Consider the following 27,562-nt stretch of genomic DNA (forward strand, 5'->3'; position numbering starts at 1 on the left):
TGTTCTTTGTATTGGCTTTCTGGATGTTGTAACCCCTTTTGGGGATTGACTCTCGGTAATGAAGAAGATGGCACTGTTCGTTCAAATATATATATATATATATATATATATATATATATATATATATATATATATATATATATATATATATATATATATATATATATATATATATATATATATATAGTAGGGCCTTTAGGCGCCATTTTTCTTAACATTTGTAGATGTCCCATTATATTAAATGGTGTACTTTCCCATATGATGGTAACAAAAAGAGCATGTCACATATATATGATCATTTTTAATTGCGGAGATCTCAACAATATATATGAGATAATTATAAAAAGCACCTTAATTAATGAAAAATAAATTGGCTTAATTTTTCGAGTAATGCTACATATCATCCTTTTGTCCTCATTTTATCCTCCCAAAATTGATGTGGCTCTTAAAATCACATTGGATCAAAATTCAATAATGATCTATCATAAATTCAATGGTGATTTTAAGAGCCACATCAATTTTGGGAGGATAAAAGGAGGGCGAGGGGATAATATGCAGCATTACTCTAATTTTTCACTAATTTTTTTTTTTTTTTGGTCGTAAGAGTAAAGATCTTAATAGTTTCTTACTATGAAAATTGTTTTAAGTTCGTAAAATGAAACTAATTTATATATTAATACCCGAAGTAGAGAGCCAAGATCACTAGCTAGAGTCCAAAAATTATTTACAATAAAAGAGATGTGTTATTGTGAAGAGTCAATCTCATAATCCCATCAAAATTTATAATGAAAAACGTAATCCTTTTGAACACATCAAATAAAAATGGAAGATAAATATTGTAGCTAAGATATGATTACCGTGAGGGTCATGAAACTCTGAGCTATAGTCATAAAATGGAATTACAAGTATATCATACAAAAAGGTTCTGTGAAAAATTTAATCAACTTTCATCTTCTGCCGAAAGTTCAAGCATCCAGCTGAAGATCACGAGCATGTTGCATGTATATCTAGATCTGCTTGCAAGCATAAGGAAAAATGCTCGATCCTCTTTTTTTTTTTCTCCCTTGTTACCGGACATAATTATACTTGATGTAGACCAGATTGTCTGTGGTTTTATGGAAAGGTTTGAGTATTTGCTCGATCGAGTTGCTATTGGAGGCAAATATATAGAAAGTTCGCTCGATGTTCGCAACTTCGTTCGACACTCGTGTGATGTTTGTTCGATCGAGCGAATTTACGATTATTTTTATAAATGCATCCCAAACCTCTATTTTAGGACAATAAGGATGGCTTAACCATCCAATTGATATTATTCTTTAGTTTTATCAATAAGAAAACACTGTTAAAATAGTTTATTTTTTTCTTTACTCCCCATAATTCTTAGAAAATTTCAAGATTAATTTATATAAGTTGTGTGTTACTCTAGTGTACAATTGCCAAGATATATGCAATTGCTTCAATTTTTTACTTCGACTGATACAATAAACATCTTATCTTGAGGCCTCAAATAGCTCACAAACCTTTCCTACCCCACATAGATAACCATAAAGGTTTTTTTGTTTTTTTTCCTCAGGAGGGGAAATCCAATGGACCATGCCAGAAGTAGTAGTGGGATTTTTTTTTGAAAGAAGAATGATTAGTCTTACTCAAAAAGAAATATCTTGCTCTGCGAGTACAATTGGAGAAATGAGCGGAGGACAATCCGCAACCCATACCTTATCAAGAAGTTGTGAAATGGCATTACGAGCCAAAACATGGGCTGCTTTATTAGCTTCCCGTTTAACATGAGAGACTTCTACCAAGTTAAAGAAGGAGAACATGGTCCGGGAGTCTTCTATCAGGAACCCATTGGCTTGGCGGGATTTATTGATGCAGGAGAAAATAAGGTATAAGATTTGAAAATTATTTTTTTAATAAGATGAACCCGAGAATGAAAAGAATTGTACAAAATATTTGAAGATTATTTTTAAAATAATATATTTTACTTTTTGTACAAGAATTTTACTTTGTCTCAAAGTTTACGGTTATTTTTATATTTTTATTTATTTCTTTTTCTCCAAGTATTTTGCTTGGAAAGTACTCAAACCTTCCTTATATAAAGGCAGGTCTGTATTATTTTGGGATGAAGTTTCGAAGTATCAATTAATTTTTAAGTCTTTCAAAGTTATTTCTCTGTTTGCTTATTTAGGGCAATTTGAGGTTTTCTCTTTCCTATTTGTTATTTTCTGTCTTCCTGAATTTCATTTTCTATCTTTAATTCATAGTTTACACTACTATCATATGCTGTCAAAACAATCTTAGTTCTGTCTCACGTTAGTTGGTATCAGAGCTTAAGCATCTTCTTGGGGTGAATTTTCATCAGTTTCATGATTGGTGGTCATGGTCGTGGTTGGTGTGGGCAGGTTCAAATTGAGGAAGTCTCCTACCATGAACGAAATTTACAAGACTCAATGATTGAAGACTTGCAGATACACGTTGCAAAGTTAACCCAACGTCTAGCAGCACAAAACATGGAGATGTATCGCGCTATTGACGGCCGCGATTCAGAATTCAATTTCGAAAACCCGTATTACAATCATGTTCTGGTTCGAGAACAACGTGGTCGAGATGAAAAGTTTATTGCTGAAGAGTTTCAACATGAAGAACACATTGAAGATCATTCTCAATGTTTTGTAGATTAGAATTCTCCACCAACTTATGATACGTATATCAATGACGAAGATCTTATATAGGTAAATTTTTTTTCATATGGTCAAGAGATTGAACAAAAAGTAGATAATTATGTGTTTAATGAAAATCCAAAGAGTGAAATATCTCAATGGGGTCTTGTGACAATTAATTATGTTGATTTTCTTGATATTGAAATTTTTTTGTCAAATTTTCCTAAAGAAAATCTTAATGTTTGTTTTAGCATGTTGGAATAAATTTTGATTTTTTTGTGCTCAAGAAAGAATTGAAAATTTATGGAAAATTTACGAAGAGTAAATTTATGACAATCAATAAAAAGCTTGTGAAGATTATTTCATCTCAAGTTGATGCGAGTAACTTCAGATCTAATATTTAGAGTCATATTGTGATGAGTTTTAAGCTATCTTTCTTCTAGCATCAAGTTGCTTTGGTGTTGAAAAGTATAAAACGGAATGAATTAATTCGACACCCAAAAGATTGAGGCAAAGATGATTTAAAGTCAAAGACGAATTCTTTCCAACCCAATGAAACTGATGCAGGAGAAAATCATATATAAGATTTGAAAATTATTTCTTGAATAAGATCAATCCGAGAATAGAAAGAATCGTACAAAATATTTGAAGATTATTTTTAAAATAATATCTTTTACTTTATGTATATGAATTTTACTTTGTCTTCAAGTTTACGGTTATTTTTGTATTTTTATTGCTTTCTTTTTCTCTAAGTATTTTTCTTGGAAATTAAGTACTCAAACTTTGCCTATATAAATGCAGGTCTGTATTATTTTGGGATGAAGTTTTAAAGTATCAATTAATTTTTAAAGTCTTTCAGAGTTATTTCTTTGTTTGTTTATTTGGGGCAATTAGGGGTTTTTTCTTCCCTATTTGTTATTTTTTTTTCTTGAATTTTCTTTTCTATTTTCAATTCATAGTTTCTACTGTTATCATATGTTGTTAAAATAATTTTAGTTGTGTCCCGAATCATTTATTCTCCTTAATTTGTAATTCGAAGATGATAAGCCTATATAATAAGCTATTTGCAGTAATACTTTACATGTGGCTAGTTGAAAATTATAGCCCAAGACTCCAAACAACACCTAGAAAAGGGATTGAATAGGTTTATGCCAATATAATGCGGAATTTAAAAATTAACAACCATACAAACATTCACCAAATATAAATCAATCAACACAAATAATTTGGTGATGAAGTAGAAACCTTTTGAAAAACTCTTCAAAAGTAAAACCACACTGAGGCAGCCAAACCTAAGAAATCAATCTACAATAGAAGACTGAGAAATTACAAGATTTTCATACTTAGAAAACCTTTGCAATCGACATACTCTTGTACTAAGTAAACGACTCACTTGCCCGCTACCGCAATAGTTCTCCTAGAGCCTCTGGACAATTCTACTACTTGATCTCCTTTACCAGAACTCAAATAGGTTGAAAGTCGTTTGATGATAAACTCTATAGTTTGAAAGAAATACTCAAAGAGAATAAGCAATAAAAGCTCTCAAGACATGAATTTCTCTTAGCACAAGAATAAGAGAATTATGTATTGTTTAGGCTCAAGAACATGGATGAAAACTTTCCAGGACAATATATAGTGAAAAATAGCATCTCTTCCCCGCCCAAAGTTGTGGGTTATGATGCTTATATAAACTAGGGAACGACAAGGTTATTTGAGCAAAGTTGGCTAGGGTAAAATTTCACTACTGCCTAAATTTTGATCGGTCGAATTTAAGTTTGATTGATCCAATTATTTTTTATCAATCCAAATTTGTGATGTTGTCCAACAAACTATTCCTTGTCCAAAAAATTTGAACGAATTGGATTGATAAAATTTGAATTTGATCAATCCAAATTGAGTTTGATTGATCAAAATCTTTAACTCTTGATTTTTATTTGTTTCAACCCCAAACTTGTCTTGAACACAACCCTAACTCTAAAACTTATATCCAAAATTGTAACGCTCTAGATTTTAAAATATACCGTCTTAAATGGAATTTAAAACTCGTGACGATCAATCCATACTTTTAGTCGTTCGATCGACCACTTCTGCCGATCGACAATACCTGTTGCTCGATCGACCTATCGATCGATAATCATTTTATGTCACTCGATCAACATTATTCGGATAAATAAATATTTATGTGCCACCTGTCTTAAATAGTTGTGTGAATAATCATTGCATGCTATAACTCATGCAATGACTCACATCGAGCTGTTAAGAATATTATTAGACTATAATAATATTAATGATTTATTAAATAGACAGACTAAATATTTTAGTAGGATAATTAATAATATTATTATTAATATTTATTATTGGCACAATATTATTTGGTATAATAATATTGTCAGTGATATTATATTATTGGAATAATAATATTTGCTATGAAACAAACTAGACTAAAAAAGGACTAAAATTGATATTTTAATCAATTCGATTAAAATAGTAAAAATATGAGATAATAATATCTGCGGCAAAAAGGTAAATAGTAAGTTTTGAATAAATATCTTTAGTTTAACCTAGGTTAAATTAACTGGATAAAACTTAGCCCTAGATTAATTAGATATTTTATCTTTTAATTCTGATTAAATTAACCAAGATAGAATTTAATTGGAGTTAGTAAAAAGGGAGATGTTATTTTTACTACACCGACACAACATGTGCACAACACTCCCTCACATGAGGGTGAAACTTACATACTAGTTTCCACTCTCATGTGAGGGGATGTTTTTTTTTTTTTTTTTTTGTTTTTTTGGGACATGTTCACACAAGAGGGGGAAGGAGGATTCGAACTAATGACCTCCGCTTCATGAAATCTGGTCCCCAGCCGATTGAACTATCCCTTAAAAACTATGAGTAATGATTCACTATCACCTAAATATACAACTTTTCACCACCTTGTCTATGTGGCAAAGTGGTCCCCCACCTTAATTTATTTTTAAAAAATAAAAAAACTCAAAAACTAGTGAGGAATCACCTTGTCACATAGGTAAAATGATAAAAGGTTATATATTTAAGTTGTAGTAAATCATTACTCAAAAATTATATGAGGAGATGTTGAACAGCAATCAAAGCCGATCATGAGTCATCATCTCTCAACTTAATCAACAAGTTTTCTCTCACTATATATTAAATCTCACCTCTTCTTTTCCACGTTGCTCTTTCCTCTTCTATACTCTTTTGTTCTTCTTCTTTTCTTCATTTTCTTCTTTCTTTTCCCTCAAACCGAACGGAGAGCGAGGGGGAGAGACAGAGAGTGGGTTGGAGAGAGAGTGAGTGAAACAGAGAATGAGAGAGACCGAGAGTGAGATCGGGGGAGAGATGGGAACAGAGGGAGAGAGACGAGAGAGATGCAGTCGGAGAGGGAGAGAGGGAGAGAGGCAGAGGTTCGATCCTCCATGGCTCGCCGTTGGGTCTCCGGTGAGTGGTCTGGAGGTGCGATTTCCGGCTGTTCAGGGTAGAAATCCGGTGGGATGGCTGTGGGTCGACCGTAGGATGATTTCCGGTAGTTGTGGCGATTTTCGGTGGTTTCCAGTGAGACTTTCTATGGGTTGTTCTCAGATAAATTCCTAAGGAATTCTCAAGGTAAATTCTAAATGATGTTATTTGGTTTTGTTATTGAAATATATAATGGGCATTGATGATTTTTCGGAGTTCTTCTTGGTTTTGGCCGGTTACCGTGGTGTCCTAATATTGGGTGTTCTGGGTCTTGATTGGCCGGTGGAGTGGGATTTTGTACGGCTGTGTGTGTATGGGTTTCGGCTGTAGTGTTTGTCCGGTGAGGGTTTTGGTTAATGTTCGGTTGGATATTTGGCCGGTTAGGTTTATGGACTGAAATGGGTTTTTGTGTGTTGATTTCCTCTGTTTTGGCCTCCTTCTGTCGGTCGATTGTCTCTGTTAAACTGAGTCTTCTCTATTTCGGTTATGGGTATTTTGTAGATTCAACCGATTGGGTTTATTGTTGAGTTTTGGTTGGTGAGTATTTTGGAGTGACTTGTGTGTACTAGGATGTTGTGTGTTTCCCTGTTTCGGTCGGTTGCTGGATGGTTGAGTAATGGCTTTGGGTTTTTGGCTGTGTTTCCCCTGTTCCAAGTGAGTGTGTGTGTTGTTCTTAGTTTAGCCGTTTATGGGTTGTTCTAGATTGGGTAAGGATTTCCCTTCTTGGTGGAGTTGTGTCTTGTCTTGTGTATAGGTGTTATGGCTGAATGTTGTGTTTGGCCGTGTGATTTTCCTGCATTCTTTGTTAAGTTGTAATGAAGATTTTTAGTGATGTCTTAGTTAGATAGTGTTATGGCGTAGTGTTTATTGTGTTAATTGCTTCCTCTTATTTAGGTTGTATTTGTTAAGTTTCTGGAATTGGGATTAACAGTGAGTATGGTTAATAATGAGTTTTGGATGAATATGAAATCTTGTGAGATTATTTGTATTGGGTAGAATGGTTTTTAGTAATTGTTTTAATGGTGTATTTTATTATAAGAGAAAGAAAATGATTTTGGGGTGTCTAAAACGATAGTGGTAATAATGTGAGTTTTAATAGATTTATGGAAAGATATACAAAGTGTTTGGAAATTAATATGTGAGATATGTTAAGAATTTAAGAAGGATTTTGCCAAGGTTAATCGATAATCGAATATGTGAATATAATTAATATTCAGGAGTGATGATGTTAATATTCTATATATATATATATATATATATATATATATATATGTTATTGCAGATGATGAGAAGAGACTCAGGAAAAGGGTTGTAAGAGCATCGTCATCAAAGTAGCTAAATTATCTCCAAATTTTAGCCAAGCAATTTACTTTTTTTTATTTTTTTTATTTTATCTCACACCTTTTAAAAACTTCCTATATCAAATTCTCTAAATATTTCTCTATTTTAATTATATATTATTTTTTATTAGATTTGAGACCAACCACTTTTAACTGATTTTCTACATCAAACAATCCCAGCATGAATACCCATCTAGTGTCCTGGGTCAGAAAAAAGATCGAGCACCTAACCTACAACCTTTCCAAACCACAGTGATACACAACCGAAGAAAAGCATAAAAACCCAGCACATCAAAACCAAAATCCGAATAGCCAAAGGAAAAAACACATCGTCCTCCAATCATCGAACTGGGTCTCGCATCAACAGCCGAACGAGATTGAGCAATTGGAAGGGAGGTTACGGCCGTTGATTTTGCATCATTGATTCTACAGAATCTTCCGCTACCCACCCGATCGTTCATTAATTTCACTTGAACGATTTGGGAAAAGTTTGTTGACAGACAGTGGGCGAGAAAAGTTTCAATTTCAAACCCAAAATCAATTGAAAACAAAGAATGAAACTCACATTTTGGGAAGGGAAATTCGGGGTAAAATTTAGCATCTTCTCGCCTATTTCATCGGTGAAATTAGGGTTTTTGAGGTTGGAATCTTCGTAGTTGAAGACAGTTGTCGATATCGACGATGAGGCGGCTGGTTGCGTTCTTGGCGTTGCTCCAGATCTTGCGGTAGATTTTGAAGGTTGCGTTCTCAGGGTTCTCGGCCGGTTGCGTTGTCGGCGTTCACGACGTCGTGTAGTTGAGAAATCCCTGGAGGAGCTCGATCTCGTTCTCGTCGGTCCAAAGCCACTGGAATCACCTAGGCGAGTTGGCCCAGTGCCTAGAAGCAGCAAGCTGGGTTTCGGTTCATGCGGAGGAAAGTGACGATCTTGCAGGTGACGGAGGATGTGAAGAATAGCACGAGAATGAACAAAAATAATAAAAAATGAATAGCGTGAGATCAAATGGGCGTTATATCTGGAGAAGGATTCTGACAAGAACTATTTTGGTGAAGGACTGGAGAGCTTGATGCATAGGTGATTTTGAGAAGTTTCACCAAAATTTAGTAAAATGTTTGAAATGCCGAGTTCAATAAAGATGCTCTAAGTATTTCTAGAATACTTATTTGTAACTTTCTATAATATCATGATTATGGATTTGTTTATTTGGTTGTGCATGTGATTTTACATGTTTTATATTTTTAATTAAACTGCTTAATAACGAGCTGGTAGGCAGAGGGGGTTATAGGCCAGTGGTGGGACCATCAGATCTCAGTTGAACCTAATAAATAACCTGACGCTGGAACCTTTGGCTTCCAGTAACAAACCAATAAACGTTAAGTGAGGGGACGGTAATCCCGAGCTAACACGCTATACCGGACCTATGGCTTCGCGAACGAATGGTGTGCAAAAGATGATTAATTAAGACACTGCATTAAAACTGTCACGTTACTTCTTTATCCTTATGTTTATATTTTCATGCCTGCAAAATATGAATTGGATATACATATAATCATAGAGCTATATATTCATTGTGTTGCATTTTATAAATAAATGCATATTCATTATATTATTGAAAATAGTAGACTGACCCATATATTTATATATGGGTGGTAGTCCATTATGCAGGTACAAAGATTGTTAAATTAAAGGATTGGATTATGTTAACATTGAAGAGTTAAAGCTTTTATTAATGTAGCTGATGATTTCCTTGTAATGTTTGTATTCTTTTGGAAAGTAGTATACTTAGAGGAATACTTGTATTTGATTTTTCATATATGTTTTTAGTGTCATCAGTGACACTTATTTCAATGTATAGTTGAATGATTTCAGAATGAATGTCTAGTAGAAGTATTTCAGTCAGCTCAACGTGTTATGATTCCTAAGTTGTAAAAGAAAAATTATATTCCACTACTAATTTATACTCTGACAATGTCTGTGATGATGTCTTAATGATATATGAAAATTCAAAATTTTCATTTACATATTTTTGTAGAAAGCAGGTCTTTACAAAAATTATATTGCCATTATATTAGCCAATTCAAAAATCTAACACTTGTGGTTGTGGACGCATCACCAAGATAGCTCCTAATTGAATACGTTAATTTCTTTTTGTCATCAACTACAATTGACTCCACGCATCTCCTTGTTGATGGTAATGATTTGTGTACTCGGCAATTGTACTAATATCATTGTTGAGTGAGTAATTGTCATTGTTAAATCACCACTTAACTTAAAAGCTTAAACATAAACTAATAAGAAATGGTAAAATTAATTATTTAAATTATATTCTCATACTCCCCTTACGTGTGAGCTCAAACTCCTCTCATCAACAAGTGAGACCTAACACATGGAATTTTTAATTAAAATATGACGTAAATGACGCAAACAAAGTTTAACTCAGAACCTTTGCTCTGATATCATGTTAAATCACCATAGTCATAACGCAAATAAAATTTCTCTTTTTGTGTATCATGAAGTTAATCGGTTGATAACCTCTTTTATTACGGGCAAAAACTTCTTACAAATTAGTTTATAGGAAATTTCTTATAAGCCAGCTTTTAAAAGTAATGTGTTATTGTATGTGAGAAATACATATTTTTTTAATAGCTTAAAGGGCATGTGTTGCTTTTAAAAATTTATTTGCTGGAGTTTTCTAAAAGTCAATTTCTAAAAATTGGTGTACATCAAATAACATTAGTTTAAGAAATCTAACTGATGACCGGAACAAATGAAATATATTTGCAATATTGGTAATTTAGTAAATTATCTTATATTTTCCAAGTAAAAATATTGCGTAAGGTTTTTGTAATTCATACTTTACGTTAATCACATCACAAAGAGACGAGTACATGACACATGAAGCAAATAACCTTCTTTCTCATCATCTTGTCAGAATAGAATAGACTATCTAAGAAAAAGCACTATGTGAAAAATTAATAATATAAAAAGAAGTAAAAGTCATCCGATAAAATTTAAAAATCACAAACTAAAAATAATTGGTTCTATCCAAAGTCTTTTCAAAACCCAAAATAAGAACAATAAACAAATAATAACGAAAAAAAAAAACCCTTCATTCCCAACTATATAGGTATATTCCTTCGTGTATATATATTGAAGAATAGAGAACAAAAACTACAATATGTGGATCATAAAAATTTGGTTATGGAAAACAACAACAAGATAAAAAGGAATATATATGGATAGAACAAAAAAGAAAAACAAAACAAAAACAAAAACTCCTTTCGAATATGTATAAGAAAAGTGAGCATAGGAGGTGTGCAAAACAATATGTTCTATTTTGTGGGGTGAGGGGGGCAAATGTTATTTCCCAGTTCTCCACTATTACACCATATGACTAGCTATAATATTTTGCATTATAGTCCAATTTGGCAATTTCAGAGGTAGTTTCTAAGTAACTATACGCATCTTAATTTGAAGAGAATCACCCAAAGTTGGGGGTTCCTCCGCTTCTTTTCTTTTTTTTTTTGTCCATATTCTGTTTCACGTTCTTTATTGGGCCCATGATTATGGTGCGAAGCTTAAGGGGGCTTGCTGTAAGCTCTATATAAGGGGTGGTTTGCCTGTAACCTTTGTATCAGGAAATTGAGGAGCAAGACGTACAGCTACTTGATTTGTACATCTGTTCTGCTGTTTTTATAGTTATGGCACCTCAGGCAGACCTTGTTAAGTTTGCGTTGGAAGGCTTTGATATTATAGACGCCTTCTCTGGCCGCGCCAGGAAGCCGACCGGAAAAAATTATGTTCATAAGGGTTGTGCACCAAAGCAAGAGCCTGTCATCAATAGCGAGGAAGCAGCCAAGAGATTTGGTGGGATAGTGATCACGGAACGCTTTGCTGGAAAAGGAAACCGCGGCTACGTTCCGCTGTGAAAGTAGCTCTTTCTAGTATGCTTTGTATAAACTCCTAAACATACTCCTCTTGTATTATAGAAGTAATATGAGTAGTTTTCTACATCTGCTTATATGCTTTCTGCAGCAAGCTAGAAAACATGCTTTTCCTGTAATATTATATATAGAACTACTTATCTGGCTTAATTTCCTGTTTATATAATTAATATTAATTGCTTACTTAATTCGTATCTTCTGAAGAGAGTATACCAAAAACCAGAGTGACCAATTATTTTCATAATTTTTTATTTATTTATTTTTTTTGGTGGCGAAGAGATTACTGATGGGTATATGATTGAAATAGTTTTAGGTAAACGAGATGAGGAGGACCAATTATTCGACTTGAAGCATCAGTTGACAAGCAACATGTAAAAAAAGAAAAAAAATAAAAAAATAAGAAAGGTCAAATGTCAAAATACTATTTGCTCTATGATCTCTAATTTCTCTGCTAATGAAGTTTATTTTCCTTAAGAGGATGATGAGACTTTTTAAACCAGCCATAACAGAATAAGTATTTTGTCACAAAATGGTGGTGGTGAATTTTTTGCAAATATATAGAGAGAGGTTCATGGATATTAAGTAGCCCACTCGATCCGGAGGAACACAAAGCATCACTATTTTTAGACGATCCAAATAACAAAAAAGAAAACAACAAATAATAGTTGTCCGTAGACTTAGACCTCCCATCGATCGCAAATAGAACTACCGGCCGGTAGGAATTTGTTTAGAAGCTAGGCGTTAAATAAAGAGGCACAGAAAGAGAGCTCATTCCCCATTTGATCGCCGAGCCTCCACCGGAGGCGTTTAAACTGCAACCAAAAAACTTTATCTATGTTATATATTCATGATCAGAAGAAAATATCTAATTTCTGAACCCAAATTATTTGGCAAAAATGTCCAAGAAGAGATACGATTCCACTTTTTCCTTAAAGTAATATTGCAAGAAGCATCTTATCCTTCCACCCCTGATCAAAAACCTTCCCCACTAGTACTCCAGAGAGAATATATCAAGTATATTTTCTATTTGAAATCAGATGGAAGATCATAAGCATACATATATAATAAGCTATATATTGGCACTACTCGGCACATGGCACGCATTGTGGGAATCCCCAATAATTGGGATTGGGATTGTGATTTAATATAATTTGTCACTCACTTATTATGGATGTGTATATATATATATTCAGTGGCTGAGCCAGAATTTTAGTCGAGGGAGGTCAAATTTTTTTTTTTTTTTTCAGGAGCATAAATAAAAATATTAAAAATTATCCTATTTTTTTTTTCTTTTTCTTTTTTTAATTTATTTATTTATTATTATTTTTTTAATGAAGTGATCCAATATATATATGCTTATCTCTTCCCATGACTTATATTGAATATACCTTATAAAAGATGAGAGTGACGTTCACCCGCGGTACACTGTTACACAAAAAGAAAGCAAATTTATTCATCCCATCAGATTATAAATAAATTGTCTCGGATCCACCTGATCTCTTCATCCCATGTGAGCTGTCCTCTCCTACGATACCGACATTTGCCAAGGATAGATCTCCACACCTCATTTGGTTTAAACGAAGTAACGTACGCACCGTTTCGTTTTGTTTTTATCAAAAAAAAAAAAAAAAAAAAAAAAAATTATCTTCAACCTCGATCACATTCTTCAACTTGTGGCTGGTGAGTGACTGGTTTTAGGTTAAAAACCAGTAACAAATAGCAGAATGTGATGTGGTTCATGAAACTTGATTCTCTTAAAAAATATTTGTCATTTGATGAGTTTTTATGGGTGGGTAACTAGGACTTTTGAAAAAAAAATTCCAAAAGTAAGAAAAAATTTTGGGAGGTGAAGGCCAGGGGGCATTTGACCCCTTTCGACCCCTTCTCCATCGGCCCTTGTATATATCTAATGGGACATCTATAAATGTTAAGATAATGTCTAAAGCCCCTACTATAATTAAAATCATATATGTATATATATATGATTATTTTTAATAATGTAGATCTCAACAATTTATATGAGATCATAAAAAGAACCTTAATTAATTAATTAATGAAAAACTTAGTACAAATTATGGTACATTTTTCTTAAAAAAAAATATGTTTAGGTTTGTAAGTCTACTTAATTATTCTCTCCTCATTTGGAATTAAGAATTTTTTTTTAAGCTATAGTTGGCTTAATTTCTTATAATTACTATGATTATTTTTAAGTTTGCTAAATGATATTAGTGTATTAAAACTCGAAGTAGAGACCATACATCTTGAAGGCGAGATGATCACCAAACCCTCCCCGGGTCTTTCTTTTGTCAGAAAAGACGGAAATTGTTAACGGATCGATGGGTTACTCTATTGACAATTTCATAAACTTAGTGATCGAAGAGATATTGTCAATTTGTAAGCATTTGAGACAAAATAATAAAAAAATAAAAAAATCCGATACAACATGAGAGGTAAAATGTATTTTTCCCAATATGTTAATTTCATTTTGTCATCAACTAGAATTGACTCCACACATCTTCTTGATTATGGTTATGCTTTGTCTACTCGATCATTATTGTAGTAATATCAGTGTTGAACGAGTAATTGTCAAAAATAGTATAAGATGCTCATGCTATAACACAACGATTATAAAAATATATTTTCAAAAAACATGCTCACTAAAAATTACAACTTCGAAAGCTAATCAATTGATGACCTTTTTAATCATGGACATAAATTTTCAACAAATTAATTTGTAAAAATTTTTTATAAACGAACTTTGAAAAGTAACATGTCTAGCTCTTTTCTATGTGAAAAATACATGTTTTTTTTAATAACTTAAACCATTTCATGTTGCTTTTAGAAATTGATTTGTAAGAACTTTTTACAAATCAGTTTGTAAGAAATTTTTTTCTTTCAAATTACATGATTAGTTTGAGAAATCTAACTGAAAAGGTCAAAAGAAATATATTTGCAATAGGTAATTTAGTAAATTATATTATATTTTTCAAGTAACACTATTGCATAAAGGTGGTAATTCATACTTTTACATTCAAATGAATCACTTCCAAAAGAGACTACACATGACACACAAAGCAAATAACCTTCTTTAATTCTCATCATCTTGGCATAATAGAATAGACTATATATAACTAAGAACAAGAACCACGTGAAAACAATATAAAAGAAGTAAAAAGCCATCCAATAAAATTTAGCAATCACAAAAAATAATGGTTCTATACAAAGTCTTTTAACAATAAACAAATAATAATGAAAAGGTTTTTTTTTTTTTCTTCATTCCAAAATAGGTATATTCCTTCATCTATATTGAAGAATAGAATAAAAACTATGATGGATCAAAAAGATTTTGGCTAAGGAAAACAACACAAAGATGAAAGGGATATATATGGAGAGAACCAAAAAAAAAAAAAAAAAAAAAAGGAAAAAAAAACACCTTACGGATATGTATAAGAAAAGTGAGCATAGGAGGTGTGCAAAGCAATATGTTCTATTTTGTGGGGTGAGGGGGAAAATAACATTTCCCAGTAGTCCACTCTTACACTAAAATATTGTGCATTATAGTCCAATTTCAGAGGAAGTTTCCAAGTAACTACGCATCTTTGAAGTGAATCACCAAAAGTTGGGGCTCCTCTACTTGTCTCGATCTCTCTCTTTTGACCATATATATTCTGTTTCACGTTCTTTATTGGGCCCATAATTAAGGTGGGAATCTTAAGGGGGTTTGCTGCATGCAAGTTCTCTCCATTTCAAATGGAGAGGATCCAAATGCCTAGATAATGGGGGTTGGGCAGTAACCTTCATCTGTATCAGAAAATTGAGCAAGCTAGACAGCAACTTGATTTGTATATCTGTTCTCCTGTTTTTATAAGTATGGCACCTCAGCCAAACCTTGTTAAGGATGCGTTGGATGCCTGAAATGATAGATTACCTTGCTGGCGGCGCTACGAAGCCCGGAAAAGTATATGTTTCTAAACAAGAGCCTGCTGTCATCACTCACGAGGAGGCGGCCAATAGATTTGGTGGGGTAGTGATCAAGGAACGCCCTATCGGAAAAGGAAACCGCGGCATTGTTGGACTACAAAAGTAGCTCTTTCTTGTATGCTTTGTATAAACTACTAAACATATAGAACGTACTCTACTTATCTGGCTTTATGTTTATATAAATGCTTACTTAGTTTATCTACTAGCTCTCCTATATATATTTTACAAGTGCTTAATTACTTGGTATCTTCTAGTTCTAGCCATACTTCCTGTATGGCTGAATGTAATCGCATCTCGTTCATTAATTATCATAATCTCGCTCTCCCGATATGTAACTTGCATGACCAAAAATCAGTGCAACCAATTATTTTCAGAGGGACCCAAAATTCTTTGGCCGGCCCAAGAGGTATGGTAGGCTTGCTCCTCCTCCGGGATATGCACATGGTAACAATATTTATCAGGGGAGCGAGGTTCCTCAGATGAAACAAACCGTTAACAATATTTTCCAGCTCTCCTTTGCCTAGTAATTAACCTAGTTATATATAAAAGTCAATCTCTTGTATATCTTAATTAATTACATAGTCTCTCTCTCTCTCTCTCTCTCTCTCTCTCTCTCTCTTTACTTGCATGACTGTCAATATGGAAGTACTTAGTAGCTAGCATGCGTAAAGAAGATGAAGAAGAAGAAGAAAATAATAGTAGAACTGGATCATAGGAAGATGATTTACGAAATAGAGTCTCCTCCTCCTCCTACCTTTAGTACTCGATCTGTAATATGCGTCTGTATATATATATGGAATTTTCGGTGGCTAGTTTGTTGCTCACAATTAATTTTTACTATAGGTGCTCTTAAATGATCCTAACAACAAGGATAATGTTTCATGGATCACAAAATTAATTTTCATTCAAATGTCAAATAAGTACTTGAGGTTAGTTTGTTACTAACAATAGCTTTCAGTTGACCGTTTGTAAGCTACATCATGAAATTAGTTTTTTCTTTAATTTATTTTTCTTATAACTTTAATTCTTTGAGAATATTATTCGAAGTTCAACTAATATAAGCTAGCTCTTGAGTTGGTATTTGATGGTTTTTTTTTTTTTTTTTTTTGATCTCTAGCCACTAGAGAAGCGATCTTTAAATTTAAAAAATGAGGACGATATTATATGGATCATAATGTTACTTTCATTAGAAGAATTGCCAATGACGATAGCTTGGAAGTATACTGTTCATTATGCGTGAGAATTTTTTTTAAGAGTAATACTACTCTTCATATTGAATGATGTTACGTGTTTTAAATGACTTCAATTTTATATTACTATGAAAAATCAGTTCATCCAGATCATTTTTAAAATGTCCCAATCCCCGGATAAAAGAACGTTAAGTTGATGGTCGACTCATGGTCCCAACATTTACCTTTTTGGTTGTCCAATTTTTATCCGATATCAGTTATAAATGAAATGTGTCTATTAAGAGAACACGACATTATAAAACTTAAATGAACATCCTTTATTGTAAAGAGTCATGAAATTTACGTCATTTGTTAAAATAAGTAGTAACAAAACTTACATCATTTCGTTTCACTCAAAAGACTTAGGAAAAAACGACACCTATGTACCATATTTTAGAAGTGTGTCAGCCACTTAAAAAATAATAAAAAATAAAAGCCACTTAAAATGTACATGATATGTCAATTGATGTGAAATAAATGAAAAGAATAGTATTACTCTTTTTGAAATGATTAACTTTTAATTGGCCGAGTTTGTAATAAAATTAGAAAAACAAAAGCAAGTGTGGAACGTTTGTATTAACCAAAAAAATAAAAGAGAACTTTGAGAAGTTAGAACTCGTCTCCTACAAGGAGATTTAAAGTGGCACACATGTCACATATATTAAATATTATAAGAGTTTAATTTTATTAAATTCAAATTTTTGGGTAATTAAATATAGATAACTACTAAGATGAAAAGTTGTCTCCCTTAGTGTTTCATCGAAAGTTGTCTCTCTTTATGAATGGATGCAACCGTTGATTATGGGTATGTAAAGGTCTTGATCAGTTATTTATAACTAAGCTTGTGATTCTCCATTAGTCATAACTTTAAAGTGAGAAAGAGATATGCCAACAACTCTATCCAACACTCTCCATTTAGATATATTGTGAGGATTTTAGATTCTACAAATTCACAAACGTTTAAATTTAGGTTATTCAATTAAAGTGCTTAACCGACAATGACTAGAGTTCAGTGTTCTTCTTATGTGCATATGTTAATTTTCTCTCAAATTTTTATGTGAGAACCAATGTAGTATGTATAAATATATAGTAAGGAGTTTCATAAAATTGTAGTAATAAAAAATTCAAAGCTGTTGGTGCGACTCCCATGATCCTTTTTGGTTTATACGTATAAAAGATTTGAGATTTGAGACAAATTTAAGTTTGAGAAAGAAAATGAAAAGTAACTATATAAAGACAAAGGAAAAAGAAGCACATGCACAAACTTTCTAGAAATTTAAGGATTCAAACTTTCTAGAAATTGAATAATGGATATATAGATCACGACAATATTAGCCGACGTGTTAACTTGCTAACCCCACCCGGCCACTAGGGAAGAAAGCAAATTAATAATGCTCTAAGCATTATAGAATAGAGAGAAAAGACATGAAGCTTTATTAATTTCATGTTCTGAATCTCGATAATTGGGTGGTCAATATGCTTAATTAATTCCATTTTGCCTTGGACCAGCGCAATGAACATCTTAATTATCCTGCCTACCTATACCCTAGCGGCCTAGCTAGCCACGGACTCGAATATTTTTGCTTCTTAAATAAGCTCAGTATCAGAAGAAGCATGATCGAGCTAACAAGTATCACGTCACTAGCGTTACGAATTGCTAAAGCTTGGAAAAAACAAAAATCCATGTGCGATTGTCACGTGGCAAAGGTTGCAAATCTAGATTATCCCGGCAGCCGGCCATGAGAGAATCTAATTAATATATCCACAGGCCACCGACCAACCAGAAGAGTACCAGGTACGGTAGGCCATTGTTCCATAAGAGAATTAATCTACAAATTTGTCCATTTGTTGTGCTATTAATTTTAGTATGGCATATTAATTGAGAGTGCTAATTAAATTTAGCAGATTATTTATTCATTGTTAAAATATCTAATTTCTGAACCCAAATTATTGGGCAAGAAGCATCTTCTCCTTCCACCTCAAAAAACCTTCCCCACTCCAGAGAGAATCGAGAATATTTTCGATTTGAAATCAGAAGATCATAATCACACATAATAAGCTATTGGAATATTTATTAAAAAAAAAGATAAAAAAAAGAAAAAGAAAAAAAAAAAGAAAAGGCACTACTTGGCACATGGCACATGCATGGCACATGGCAGTATTGTCGGAATCATCAATATGGATTGTGATTTAACATAATTTGCTAAATCATATATATATATATATATATTTCCTACACAATTTTAATAATTTTTTTTTAAGATCAACTATTGAATATTTATGGCCTACATATAAAAAAACAAATCCAATGGTTGATCATAAAAAAAAATAAAAAATAAAAAAATAAAAATAGTTAGAGTTGTGCAAAAATTATGTAAGAGTTGTACAAAAAAATTACTATATATATATATAAAATAGGACATTTATCAATTTTAAGATAATGTCTAAAGGCCCTACTATAATTAAAACCAAATATCCATATATATATATGATCATTTTTAATTGCAAAGATCTCAACAATTTATATGAGATTATAAAATGAACCTTAATTAATGAAAAACATAGTACGAATTATAGTACATTTTTTTCTTCAAATATATATATATATATATTGCTTTTAGAAGCTGAATGGTTGAAATTTCTTACAAATCAGTTTGTAATTTTTTTTTTTTATCTAATCCATTAAATAACACAATTAGTTTAAGAAATCTATCTGAATGGGTCAAATGAAATATATTTGCAATATCATTAATTAATTTAGTAAATTATCTTATATTTTTCATGCAACAATATATATTGCATAAAGTTGGTAATTCATTCATACTTTACATTCAAATGAATCACATCCATAATCGACAACACATGACACATAAAGCAAATAACCTTCTTTCTCATCATCTTGTCAGAATAGAACAGACTATACATCGATCTAAGAACAAGCTAGCACTATGTGAAAAACAATATAAAAGAAGTAAAAAGCCATCCAATAAAATTTAGCAATCAGAAAAAATAATTGGTTCTATCCAAAGTCTTTTCAAAACCCAAAATAAGAAAAACAATAAACAAATAATAATGAAAAGTTTTAAGTGTCTTGAATTCGGTGGCAGGTCAGAGCTAGGATCATGCACAAGGGACAGTTTAAGTGTCTTGAAAAACAGTTAGCTCTTGTGGCCAAATGGAACTTGTTCTCCCTTTTGTAATTGAGACTGTCTGCATGTCTTGAGTTTGTTTGGTTGTTTGACAGTTCTGTTTACTGTCTTGTGTTGCTGGTTTTCGGTGACTTAGGACTTGTTTTGATGTCCTGGAGTTCCAGTTATACTGGAGTGTACGTTGTAATTGACTTTAGTGTTGGTTATAAAAAGACTTTATTCATCCAAAAAATAAAAAATAAAAAAATAATAATGAAAAGGTTTTTTTTTTTTTTTTCCCCAAATAGTTGTATTCCTTCAATTCATCTATATTGAAGAATAGAACAGAAACTATGATGGATTAAAAAGATTTTGGTTAAGAAAAATAATGCAAAGGTAAAAGGGACATATACGGAGAGAACCAAAAAAAAAAAAAAAAAAACCACCTTTCGGATATGTATAAGAAAAGTACTGAGCATTAGGAGGTGCATCTGCAAAGCAATATGCTCTATTTTGTGGGGGGGGGGGGGGGAAATGGGAAATGTTATTTCCCAGTAGTCCACTCGATCTTACACTATAATATTGTGCATTCTAGTCCAATTTCAAAGGAAGTTTCCAAGTAACCACGCATCTATGAAGAGAATCGCCAAATGTTGGGAACTCCTCGATCTGCTTTTCTCTCTCTCGACCATATATGTTCTGTTTCACGTTCTTTATTGGGCCCATAATTAAGGTAGGAATCTTAAGGGGGCTTGCTGCAAGTTCTATCTATATAAGGGGGGTTGGGCAGTAACGTCAATCCTGTATCAGGAAATTGAGCAACCTAGACAGCAACTTGATTTGTGTATCTGCTCTGCTGTTTTTGTCAGTATGGCATCTAAGCCAGACCTTGTTAAGTATGCGTTGGATGCCTTTAAAATTATAGACGACCATGCTGGCCGCGCTAGAAGGCCCGGAAAAGAGCCTGCTGTCATCACTGATGAGGAGGCGGCCAAGAGATTTGGCGGGGTAGTGATCAAGGGAAAAGGAAACCGCGGCAACGCTGCGCTACAAAAGTAGCTCTTTCTTGTATTCTTTGTCGTATAAACTACTAAACATATTCCGCTTGTATTATATAAGATATGAACATAGTTTTCTACTCTGCAAATATATGTGTTTTCTGCAGCTAGCAAGCTAGAAAACATACTTTGCTTGTAATATATATATATATACAGAACTACGTATATAAATGCTTACTAATTAGTTTATCTACTAGCTCGATCTCCTATATATATTTTTACAAGTACTTGCTTAATTACTTGGTATATATCTTCTAGCTAGCCATACTTCCCGTATGGCTGTATGTAATCGCATCTCGTTCATTAGTTATCATAGTCTCTCTCTCCCCATATATATGCAACTTGCATGACCAAAAATCAGTGCAACCAATTAGTTTCGAAAGTACCACAAAATTTTCGCCAAAAAATTAACGCCATGTTGGAAAACCGCTAATAAATTAAGACTACTTCACGTCGACGTTTCACTTAAACGCCTCAAAAATTAAGAAATGCCGGCAAGTAACAGTTTTTTTTTTTTTTAAACATTGATTAAATGATTAAGTTTATCTTTTTTTATATTAGCTTAAGTTTTTAAGATAATTAGGTTTTAGGTATATGATTGAGCTTAGCATACATAATAAGCTATTGGCACTATTTATCGGATAAAAGAAAAAGAAAAAGAGCTAATTGGTACTACTTGGCCCATGGCACGTATTGTGGGAATCACCAAGATGGCTTATGATTTAATATAATTTGCTAAATCACTTATTACGAATATTATTTGATTTTAATTATATATAGTAGGGTTTCTAGAGAGAGAGGGAGAGAAAAATCGTGAGCTTTGTTTGCCGGGGGGGAGGCTTTGCACCTCCTCCTCCTGGTGCTGGTGTTTTCCCTTGGCCTTTAGGGCTAGGGTGGCTTTTGTTCCCCCTCCCCCCCCCCCCCCCCCCCGGGGCTTGTTTTTTTCTTTTGTTTTTCTATTGTTTCTTGTTGCGAGCAGAGATTTTCAGGTGCTGGCCCGTGAAGAAAGGTGGGTGTTGGTGGATTTCCAGTGGAGGTGTTTTCAAAGTTAAATCTATATTCCTTTGCTGGTTTTTCTTCGACAAGAACCTTCTAGTTACGGTCGCCGGCCTTTTCCAGTCAAGATGGTTACTCAACGAGACTCTGCGGTTCACTTCTATTCGGCGCGTGACCCACACGCGTCGGGGGTTTTGCTATTCTGTTTTTGCGCGTGTGGGTACGGCTTTCTTCTCTGGTCTCGGGAGGTGTCGATCTGTGTTCCTGAAGGTCATCCATTATAGAGGGGTTCCCAGAGAAGGCGCGTGCTTTACACGTGCTGACTTCGGCGGTCGTTTATTCCTGGTGCTAGTGTTCTGGGGTTTTCTGTTTGGTGTTTATGTAAATTCTTCCCTTTGATCACAGTCTACCGTTGGGTAGCTGCTTTAAGTCAGGTTTTTCCTGGCTTAGTGGGTAGAGATTTTTTATCTCTAGTTCACTAACTTCGGCCTTCGGGCTTTGATTTCGCCTTCGGGCTTAGTGGTTGTATCTGGTGCTGCTGTTCTTTGTATTGACTTTCTGGATGTTGTAACCCCTTTTGGGGATTGACTTTCGTTCAAATATATATATATATATATATATAGTAGGGCCTTTAGGTGCCATTTCTCTTAACATTTGTAGATGTCCCATTATATTAAATGGTGTACTTTCCAATATGATGGTAACAAAAAGAGCATATCACATATATATGATCATTTTTAATTGCTGAGATCTCAACAATATATATGAGATAATTATAAAAAGCACCTTAATTAATGAAAAACAAATTGGCTTAATTTTTCGAGTAATGCTACATATTATCCTTTTGTCCTCATTTTATCCTCCCAAAATTGATGTGGCTCTTAAAATCACCGTTGGATCGATCAAAATCCAATAATGATCTATCATAAATTCAATGGTGATTTTAAGAGCCACATCAATTTTGAGAGGATAAAAGGAGGGCGAGGGGATAATATGCAGCATTACTCTAATTTTTCACTAATTTTTTTTTTTTTTTTGGTCGTAAGAGTAAAGATCTTAATAGTTTCTTACTATGAAAATTGTTTTAAGTTCGTCAAATGAAACTAATTTATATATTAATACCCGAAGTAGAGAGCCAAGATGACTAGCTAGAGTCCAAAAATTATTTACAATAAAAGAGATGCGTTATTGTGAAGAGTCAATCTCATAATCCCATCAAAATTTATAATGAAAAACGTAATCCTTTTTAACACATCAAATACAAAATGGAAGATAAATATTGTAGCTAAGATATGATTACCGTGAGGGTCATGAAACTCTGAGCTATAGTCATAAAATGGAATTACAAGTATATCATACAAAAAGGTTCTGTGAAAAATTTAATCAACTTTCATCTTCTGCCGAAAGTTCAAGCATCCAACTGAAGATCACGAGCATGCAGCATGTATATCTAGATCTGCTTGCAGGCATAAGGAAAAATGCTCGATCCTCTTTTTTTTCTCTCCCTTGTTACCGGACATAATTATACTTGATGTAGACCAGATTGTCTGTGGTTTTATGGAAAGGTTTGAGTATTTGCTCGACCGAGTTGCTATTGGAGGCAAATATATAGAAAGTTCGCTCGATGTTCGCAACTTCGTTCGACACTCGTGTGATGTTTGTTCGATCGAGCGAATTTACGATTATTTTTATAAACGCATCCCAAACCTCTATTTTAGGACAATAAGAATGGCTTAACCATCCAATTGATATTATTCTTTAGTTTTATCAATAAGAAAACACTGTTAAAATAGTTTATTTTTTTCTTTACTCCCCATAATTCTTAGAAAATTTCAAGATTAATTTATATAAGTTGTGTGTTACTCTAGTGTACAATTGCCAAGATATATACAATTGCTTCAATTTTTTGCTTCGACTGATACAATAAACATCTTATCTTGAGGCCTCAAATAGCTCACAAACCTTTCCTACCCCACATAGATAACCATAAAGGTTTTTTTGTTTTTTTTCCTCAGGAGGGGAAATCCAATGGACCATGCCAGAAGTAGTAGTGGGATTTTTTTTGAAAGAAGAATGATTAGTCTTACTCAAGAAGAAATATCTTGCTCTGCGATTACAATTGGAGAAATGAGCGGAGGACAATCCGCAACCCATACCTTATCAAGAAGTTGTGAAATGGCATTACGAGCCAAAACATGGGCTGCCTTATTAGCTTCCCGTTTAACATGAGAGACTTCTACCAAGTTAAAGAAGGAGAACATGGTCCGGGAGTCTTCTATCAGGAACCCATTGGCTTGGTGGGATTTATTGATGCAGGAGAAAATAAGGTATAAGATTTAAAAATTATTTTTTTAATAAGATGAACCCGAGAATGAAAAGAATTGTACAAAATATTTGAAGATTATTTTTAAAATAATATATTTTACTTTTTGTACAAGAATTTTACTTTGTCTCAAAGTTTACAGTTATTTTTATATTTTTATTTATTTCTTTTTCTCCAAGTATTTTGCTTGGAAAGTACTCAAACCTTCCTTATATAAAGGCAAGTCTGTATTATTTTGGGATGAAGTTTCGAAGTATCAATTAATTTTTAAGTCTTTCAAAGTTATTTCTCTGTTTGCTTATTTAGGGCAATTTGAGGTTTTCTCTTTCCTATTTGTTATTTTCTGTCTTCCTGAATTTCATTTTCTATCTTTAATTCATAGTTTACACTACTATCATATGCTGTCAAAACAATCTTAGTTCTGTCTCACGTTAGTTAGTATCAGAGCTTAAGCATCTTCTTGGGGTGAATTTTCATCAGTTTCATGATTGGTGGTCATGGTCGTGGTTGGTGTGAGCAGGTTCAAATTGAGGAAGTCTCCTACCATGAACGAAATTTACAAGACTCAATGATTGAAGACTTGCAGATACACGTTGCAAAGTTAACCCAACGTCTAGCAGCGCAAAACATGGAGATGTATCGCGCTATTGACGGCCGCGATTCAGAATCCAATTTCGAAAACCCGTATTATAATCATGTTCTGGTTCGAGAACAACGTGGTCGAGATGAAAAGTTTATTGCTGAAGAGTTTCAACATGAAGAACACATTGAAGATCATTCTCAATGTTTTGTAGATTAGAATTCTCCACCAACTTATGATACGTATATCAATGACGAAGATCTTATATAGGTAAGTTTTTTTTCATATGGTCAAGAGATTGAACAAAAAGTAGATAATTATGTGTTTAATGAAAATCCAAAGAGTGAAATATCTCAATGGGGTCTTGTGAAAATAAATTATGTTGATTTTCTTGATATTGAAATTTTTTTGTCAAATTTTCCTAAAGAAAATCTTAATGTTTGTTTTAGCATGTTGGAATAAATTTTGATTTTTTTGTGCTCAAGAAAGAATTGAAAATTTATGGAAAATTTACGGAGAGTAAATTTATGACAATCAATAAAAAGCTTGTGAAGATTATTTCATCTCAAGTTGATGCGAGTAACTTCAGATCTAATATTTAGAGTCATATTGTGATGAGTTTTAAGCTATCTTTCTTCTAGCATCAAGTTGCTTTGGTGTTGAAAAGTATAAAACGGAATGAATTAATTCGACACCCAAAAGATTGAGGCAAAGATGATTTAAAGTCAAAGACGAATTCTTTCCAACCCAATGAAACTGATGCAGGAGAAAATCATATATAAGATTTGAAAATTATTTCTTGAATAAGATCAACCCGAGAATAGAAAGAATCGTACAAAATATTTGAAGATTATTTTTAAAATAATATCTTTTACTTTATGTATATGAATTTTACTTTGTCTTCAAGTTTACGGTTATTTTTGTATTTTTATTGCTTTCTTTTTCTCCAAGTGTTTTTCTTGGAAATTAAGTACTCAAACTTTGCCTATATAAATGCAGGTCTGTATTATTTTGGGATGAAGTTTTAAAGTATCAATTAATTTTTAAAGTCTTTCAGAGTTATTTCTTTGTTTGTTTATTTGGGGCAATTAGGGGTTTTTTCTTCCCTATTTGTTATTTTTTTTTTCTTTTCTTGAATTTTCTTTTCTATTTTCAATTCATAGTTTCTACTGTTATCATACGTTGTTAGAATAATTTTAGTTGTGTCCCGAATCATTTATTCTCCTTAATTTGTAATTCGAAGATGATAAGCCTATATAATAAGCTATTTGCAGTAATACTTTACATGTGGCTAGTTGAAAATTATAGCCCAAGACTCCAAACAACACCTAGAAAAGGGATTGAATAAGTTTATGCCAATATAATGCGGAATTTAAAAGTTAACAACCACACAAGCATTCACCAAATATAAATCAATCAACACAAATAATTTGGTGATGAAGTAGAAACCTTTTGAAAAACTCTTCAAAAGTAAAACCACACTGAGGCAGCCAAACCTAAGAAATCAATCTACAATAGAAGACTGAGAAATTACAAGATATTCATACTTAGAAAACCTTTGCAATCGACATACTCTTGTACTAAGTAAACGACTCACTTGCCCGCTACCGCAATAGTTCTCCTAGAGCCTCTGGACAATTCTACTACTTGATCTCCTTTACCAGAACTCAAATAGGTTGAAAGTCGTTTGATGATAAACTCTATAGTTTGAAAGAAATACTCAAAGAGAATAAGCAATAAAAGCTCTTAAGACATGAATTTCTCTTAGCACAAGAATAAGAGAATTATGTATTGTTTAGGCCAAGAACATGGATGAAAACTTTCCAGGATAATATATAGTGAAAAATAGCATCTCTTCCCCGCCCAAAGTCGTGGGTTATGATGCTTATATAAACTAGGGAAAGACAAGGTTATTTGAGCAAAGTCGGCTAGGGTAAAATTTCACTACTGCCTAAATTTTGATCGGTCGAATTTAAGTTTGATTGATCCAATTATTTTTTATTAATCCAAATTTGTGATGTTGTCAAACAAACTATTCCTTGTCCAAAAAATTTGAACGAATTGGATTGATAAAATTTGAATTTGATCAATCCAAATTGAGTTTGATTGATCAAAATCTTTAACTCTTGATTTTTCTTTGTTTCAACCCCAAACTTGTCTTGAACACAACCCTAACTCTAAAACTTATATCCAAAATTGTAACGCTCTAGATTTTAAAATATACCGTCTTAAATGGAATTTAAAACTCGTGACCATCAATCCATACTTTTAGTCGTTCGATCGACCACTTCTGCCGATCGACAATACCTGTTGCTCGATCGACCTATCGATCGATAATCATTTTATGTCACTCGATCAACATTATTTGGATAAATAAATATTTATGTGCCACCTGTCTTAAATAGTTGTGTGAATAATCATTGCATGCTATAACTCATGCAATGACTCACATCGAGCTGTTAAGGATATTATTGGACTATAATAATATTAATGATTTATTAAATAGACAGACTAAATATTTTAGTAGGGTAATTAATAATATTATTATTAATATTTATTATTGGCACAATATTATTTGGTATAATAATATTGTCAGTGATATTATATTATTGGAATAATAATATTTGCTATGAAACAAACTAGACTAAAAAAGGACTTAAATTGATATTTTAATCAATTCGATTAAAATAGTAAAAATCTGAGATAATAATATCTGCGGCAAAAAGGTAAATAGTAAGTTTTGAATAAATATCTTTAGTTTAACCTAGGTTAAATTAACTAGATAAAACTTAGCCCTGGATTAATTAGATATTTTACCTTTTAATTCTGATTAAATTAACCAAGA

The 27,562-nt window shown here is 32.8% G+C and overlaps 1 long non-coding RNA gene across 1 annotated transcript; it reads left to right on the forward strand.

Moving 5' to 3' along the window:
* Positions 1-5,826: 5,826 nt before the first annotated feature.
* On the forward strand, positions 5,827-9,447 carry LOC133880846 (uncharacterized). The gene is made up of 2 exons (XR_009902442.1): positions 5,827-6,287; positions 9,132-9,447. It is a non-coding gene; the product is annotated as an uncharacterized LOC133880846 (long non-coding RNA).
* The last annotated feature ends 18,115 nt before the right edge of the window (positions 9,448-27,562 follow it).

Source organism: Alnus glutinosa, chromosome 1 (assembly GCF_958979055.1).
Source record: "Alnus glutinosa chromosome 1, dhAlnGlut1.1, whole genome shotgun sequence".
In the NCBI taxonomy this organism is placed as follows: Eukaryota; Viridiplantae; Streptophyta; class Magnoliopsida; order Fagales; family Betulaceae; genus Alnus; species Alnus glutinosa.